Source organism: Felis catus, chromosome X (genome assembly GCF_018350175.1).
Source record: "Felis catus isolate Fca126 chromosome X, F.catus_Fca126_mat1.0, whole genome shotgun sequence".
Lineage (NCBI taxonomy): Eukaryota > Metazoa > Chordata > Mammalia > Carnivora > Felidae > Felis > Felis catus.
The window spans coordinates 118,981,003-118,987,558 of record NC_058386.1 but is presented as its reverse complement, the minus strand read 5'-3'; the positions used below and the strand labels follow the sequence as shown (position 1 = coordinate 118,987,558).

The following is a 6,556-nucleotide window of genomic DNA, read 5'->3' as shown; positions in this document are numbered from 1 at the left end:
TTCTTGGGTTACCGTTATCAGACATGAGGTGGCCATCACGAGTCCTGTCTCTGAATGAAAGGGACGACTGATGTGATGCGATTTCATTGTTCGGATAGTTCCAGAAATAAAACACAATGTGTATTGGGCTGTTTTGCAATCTTTACTTTGAAATGAGCTGAGATGCTACCTGAGCCCTTATTCTTACTTCATCAGTGGGTGAAGTGGGACCAGGATGGATCAGCACCTTGCTCGTGTTTTGCTGGCGGATTCAGACCCGACCTGAGATGAGAGCACGGTCCGGTTCCACCATGGCTCTCAGACAAGTGTCAAAGGGGGACACGAGGCCACACCGAGGAGACAGATAAACTCTCTGGCTTCGTTCGTCCGGTCATTATACTGTGGCAACACACGCGTGCCGAGAAATCTCCCGTGCCCTCCACGAGGCGCCGTCCGTGTGGCTGGAGAGGGAGGGTGCCTGGGCATGAGGGCACCTCTCCCCGCAAAATGCTTTCCTTGCAGCACACGTCTCGGGACCCTCTTTAAGCATGGGTGGCGTCTTCTAGCTGCATCGCACTTGGAACTCAATTTTTTGTCACTCGGGGTATCCCGGGTCGGCTTGCCTCTGCCTTTCGATGCCAGCGCATGGTTGGATCTCCTCGGCGACATGTCTGCAAAAATACCTGAAGACAGGAACAGCAAAGGTCATAACTTTCCTTGTTACCGAAGATAAAATTTAATGAGCTAGATCACAGGCTGCTTTAAGATCGGCCGCGCCAGGTTAATGGGGCTCTGCCACCGGAGCCAATTACAGTGGGTACAATTACATCCTATTCTAATAGCTGTAAGTCCGGGTTACACAAAGCTTCTGTCTCTGGCTCATCGCTGGCTAGGAAGCAGGTGAGGGGAAACTAAGCGAATTGTCACTGATCATACAAGAGACACACAGAAAGCACAGAGCTTGTAGCTATTCCGGGTGCGTGTGTGTCATCTGTTGCTAAGAAGGAGCCGGCGTCGCCGGCAGAAAGCCCTCTTCTTCTAGCGCTGACCAAAAGGATATGTGATCTCAAAGACGCCTTTAGAAAAGTAGCTGAAAAGTGAATAGTAGGAGAGGGGGAGGAAGAACTCAGAAGGCCCTTCTCTGTTGAAACTGCTTCCCCGAGGATTTGGAAAGATTTAGTGGGCCGATATTGTTAATTTTTTTTTTCCAACCTACATACAGGGGTGGGTTACCAAAACCCAAAGTGATGTTGTAAAACTTGAACAAACAGACCTTGAAGATCGACTTAATAAAAGACCTCCTTTACATTCTCTGTTATGGTCACCCTTGCAGCTATTTACAGGTCCTTTACCAGGCATGGCTAAACGGGGGCCATTGAAGAGTCCCTGACAATTGAAGATCCATCAGAAATATAGATGAAAACACTTTGAAATTTCAAAGTAACAGGATTTTCCTATGATCTCGTGGATCAATCTGCACACTGTTGATTTCTGAAAAGCCTTTGAGGAACCACATCTTCTCCAAGTGAAACACACGTGTTCGTGTTATTGGCGAGTAAATATTTTAACATCCAAGGGAATGGGGGGGGATGTTTTCTTTATGAAAGCATCAATGACATTTATTGGAACTGTGGGAAAGTCATCGCAGACGAGGGTAGCTGTCTTTCTGAGTGCTGGCTTTGGAGTAGAATGATATTTATAAGGGAATGAGTATTACATAAATGACACAAGCAATGTCAATTTCCCAAAATGTTCTTTGTTTCCAAGAGGTTAAAGATGAAAAAAAGTAATTCCTAATATTGGTTGTTCAGACCACAATTGGAAAGACTTCCAGAATGACTCAAGGGTTTTCAAAGATCCTTTCAAAGTAATGAAGTCATCAGTGGTAGGGTAGAAACAAAGAAACAAGAAGGTGGTAACGTTGGGATGGTGGGAAGTCAGATCACCTCCTCTTGCTACTGCTTGACCTGAGGTTCGGTTTTGGTGATTTTGCTCTTTTTTATCGTTAGAAGAGAAGGAGGAGGTTTTCCGTAATTTTATATTCATTCTGTCCCTTTTCTCTCTAAACAGAACTCATTTTTCCAGATCTTTCAGGGTTGTTTTTTTGTTTGTTTTTTACGCTCTCCAAAATATCATGTGTTTCTACTCCTAATTTAAGTTTGCTATCCTTTTCTTGGTTATCTTCCTCAGAGACTCTCCTTAACTTGTGCAAGTATGTTTAATGATTTGGAAGAGGCCTGAAGCCAGAGTTACCCAAGAAGTGATTCGGCCATCCTTTCTACTAAATAGAGCCAATGCCGATCTGTCTGGGATAACTGGTGTTCTGAATGCGCGGATTTTCTACGAAGGCAAACAGATATTCTTTTTTTTTTTTTTAATTTTTAACTTTATTTTTGAGAGAAAGAGACAGAGCGTGAGTGGGGGAGGGGCAGAGAGAGGGAGACACAGAACTGGAAGCAGGATCCAGGCTCTGAGCCGTGAGCACAGAGCGCGACGTGGGGCTCGAACTCATGAGTGGTGAGATCATGAACTGAGGTGAGGTCAGATGCTTAACCGACTGAGCCACCCAGGCGCCCCAAACAGATATTCTTTAATATTTTTATTGACTTTGGCAATTCAGGGAACATAATGGTTGGCCCTGTCATTCATGCTGGACAGTAGAGGAGAGAAAACAGGAGAAGATACGCTTCCGGGCGAGAAGTGAAAAAGCCCACCTGATGAGGAGTAATGCATTTGACACCATATATTGGTACCCCCGCCTACAACTAATACAACCCAAGAATGATAACCCCCCACGTTGCAGACACATTTAAAAACACAAAAATAAAAAATAAAAACTCAGGTACGCTGGTGGTTTGCTTTAATGCCAACGGGTCCTTATTAGAGACAACACAAAACAGAGTCGCAAAGGAGTTATCCTGTCCCTGGCAGAATTAAACCTTCTTAAAGTGGAGTTCACGAATGACCCGGATCAAATGCATATCCTGCAGTCTCCTACGCGAGACCGGCCCACAGACCAGAAGCATCGGTATTACTTGGGAGCTTGTTAGAAAGGCAAAATCTCAAGCTTTGCCTCAGGCCTACTAAATCTGAATCTGAATTTTATCAAGTGATTCGTAAGCACATTAGAGCTTGAAAAGCACAACCCAAAACACTGTAGACCATGAGGTTCCAGTGTCTGCTTGCGTTATAATTTTTGTAAAAGAACATTTAAAACATTCCAGATCCAGTTGCAGATTCAGTTTCATGAATCTTCCAGTATGTTCAGACTCAGGTTTGTCTCAATACTATGAGCGAGGAAAGAAATCAGTGGTGAATGATGATGCTAGGGACTGCACGGCCTTAGTGGAATGAACACTAAGCTTGGAGTCCCAGAGAATTACGCTCAATTCCTGACTCACCACTAGCTGTCACTTAACAAAATTGGGTTAACGCCACCCGTGTCATAGCGCTGTTACGAGAATGGACTGAGGTGGCGTCAGCAGAGTGCTTCAATAAATCTAAGTTTCATCCGTTGCCTGAGGACGATCTCTTCATTTCCCCCCATAAAAACCTCAATATTCATTTCCCTTCTCTGGTTCATTCCGTAATCTGGTGCCTCAAAGCAGCAGCCTCTTAGGCCTCGTCATGAACTCAACACGATAATCCAGGTGAAACGACTTTTTCCCAAGCCTCATTGCCATTAGAGAACCCCAGAGACGTTTCGCGGCCACCTGTCCAACTGTGACTTGGAGAATGCTGAATCCGACATAACAAACTAATTGATCCAGAGGGCTCTTCTCACTTACATCGCTGGACTATTTGTCCCTGTTTTTCCAGCACGATCCTAGTTTACTCTTGTTTTTCAGGTGTGATCATTAATACCCCAATTTCGCTTTTTAAAAAAGCGTCCCAGCTTGTGTGGTGAATTACACAGTTAGCTATGAGCAGCTGACTTTGGCTCTCCAAAGTTCAACAGCAGGTGCAGAAGAAATGCTCCGCGTGTTCCCTTGCTTTGCCTAAGCAGCTCTTCCAAGGGTTGCTTCTGATCTAGAACCGTGTCAGTTCCATCAGGCCTCCCAATCCTACGCCGGCCCTGCTAACTCTCTTTTGGCATTCAGTACTCTTTCACCTCCCTGCTCTGTATCTTGCCCTCTGTCGCAGAAGATGCAAACTCGGGACTCCCTTGCTGGACTGAGGTCCACAGAGTCTTAGATTCCATGCTAAGACCCAATGGCATGAGGTTTCAGAGGCCAATGAGAATCACAAATACATTTGCTTCTTCTTGCGTAAATGGCAAGCAGATTCTTGGATCCCCAAATGCATGCTTTTTGCTGCACTTCTGCGTCCCTCAGCCACTTAATCTGCTTGGAGGCTGAAAAGGATCTGTGAGGTTGGCAGTGAACTTGCTACAGATCCCTGACCCTGGGCGGCAGCGTCTCTGGAAGCTTCTGCTTGACGTGCATCTTCTTTACTCCTTCCAGGGCTTTGCTATTTGCTTGCTTGCTTGCTGATGCTTTACCACATCTATTGAGCTATGATGGATATGATTAACCCTCTTCTTTGTCCCCAGCCCCAGGCAGCTAATGATCCGCTTTCTGTCATTATAGATTAGTTTACATTTTTAAGTTTTGCATAAATGGAACCTTTACTGTATGTACTCTTTTTTTTTTTTTTTTTTTTTTGTCTGGCTTCTTTCACTCATCATAATGTTTTTTGAGATTCACCAATGTTGCTGCAGGCATCAGGTTTCATTACTTTGTCTTACTGAATAGCATTCCATATATGGCTGTACCTTGTTCACCCACACACCCATTGATGGACACTTGCACTTGCTTTGTTTCCCATTTGGGTTATTACAAATAACCAAAGCTACTATGAACATTCCTGCAAAGCTTTGTATAGACATATTTTCGTTGTCCTTGAATAAAGAATTAAAGAGTGCAATGGCTGGCTCTTTTCTGTGGCACCTCGAAGGCAGCAGGCTGCCTCAGGATGAAGTTGAACATCTCTTTCCCAGCTATCGGCTGCCAGAAACTCATTGAAGTGGACAATGAACATAACTTCAGACCGTTTTTGAGAAGCATATGGCCACAGAAGTTGCTGTTGATGTTCTGGGTGAAGAGTGGAAGAGTTACGTGGTCTGAATTCGTGGTGGCAATGACAAACAAGGCTTCCCGTGAAACAGAGTGTCTTGACCCATGGCCGTGTCCACATGCTTCCGAGTAAGGGGCATTCCTGCCCTAGGCCAAGGAGGACTGGAGAAAGAAAGCGCAAATCTGTTTGGGGTTGCACTGTGGATGCCAATCTCAGTGTTGTCAACTTGGTCATTGTGAAAACAATGGGGAGAAGGATATTCCTGGACGCACCAATGCCCCTGTGCCTCATCGCCTGGGGCCCAAAAAGGCTAGAAGAATATGCACACCTTTCAATCTCTGTAAAGAAGATGATGTCCACCAGTATGTTGTGAGAAAGCCCCTAAGCAAAGGGAAGAAACCTAGAACCAAAGTGCCCAAGATTCGGCGTCCTGTTACTCCACATATCCTCCAACACAAACTTTCACGTGTCACTCTGAAGAAACGGCGTACTAAGAAAAATAGGGAGAGGCTGCAGCATGTGCTAGACTTTTGGCTAAGAGAATGAAGGAGGCCAAAGAAGAATGCCAGGAATAAGTTCCCAAGAGACGGACGCTGTCCTCTCTGAGAACTTCTACCTCTATGTTTGAGTTGAGTCAAAAATGAGATTTTCTAAGAGTAACAAATAAATAAGATCAAACATGTTTAAAAAAGAGTGCAATGGCTAGACCATAAGGACCAAAAGTTGTTCAACTTTGGAAGAAATTTCCAGTTGCTCTGCCTCTTCACCAACCCTTGTAATTGTCGTTTTAATTGTATCCGTTCTAATAGGAGAGGAGTAGGATGATCCACATCTCCGTCAAGACCTAAAACTGGGGCACGTGGGTGACTCAGTAGGTTGAGTGTCCGGCTTTTGATTTTGGCTCAGGTCATGATCTCACAGTCTTGGGATTGAGCCCCATTCAGGTTTGTGCTGGGTATGGAGCCTGCTTAGGACTCTCCCTTTCCCACTGCCCCTCCCCTGCTCATGCCATCTCTCTCTCTTTCTCTCTCTCTCTCTCTCTGCCTCTCTCTCTCTCTCTCTCTCTCTCTCTCTCTCTCTCAAGACAAAAAAGACTTAAAAATGGCCACATTCGCCTGGGGAGATTTTAGGTAAGATATACAAAATGGTAGGTAATGGGGAAGGGTGAGAGAGAACAGAATGAATCATGGAATGGGGTGGCCATGGGGAAGGACTTGGAGAAAATACCCTCTCTTTGCCCTGTGAGCCTCCAGAATTGAATGTGGAGTTATGAGGAAAGTTATCAGGTCAGTGTGAGAATGCTCTTTCAAGACTTAAAGAAAGCCCCTTTTGTCCAACCAGAGAACCTTAGCTTCCCCCAGAATCACCCCCACAGGGGTGTGAAGAGTGGTACTTTGTGATTTCAAAGCCATATCATGGCCTCCCCAGCATCCACCACTCTTATGTTGATGTCCAAAGTGGTTCCCTGTGATGCCTGAGGCCCCCAAGCCACCATTGGCTT

At 45.2% G+C, this 6,556-nt stretch overlaps 1 pseudogene; it reads left to right on the top strand.

Moving 5' to 3' along the window:
- The first annotated feature begins 4,846 nt into the window (after positions 1-4,846).
- On the top strand, positions 4,847-5,699 carry LOC109496631 (annotated as a pseudogene).
- Positions 5,700-6,556: the final 857 nt, after the last annotated feature.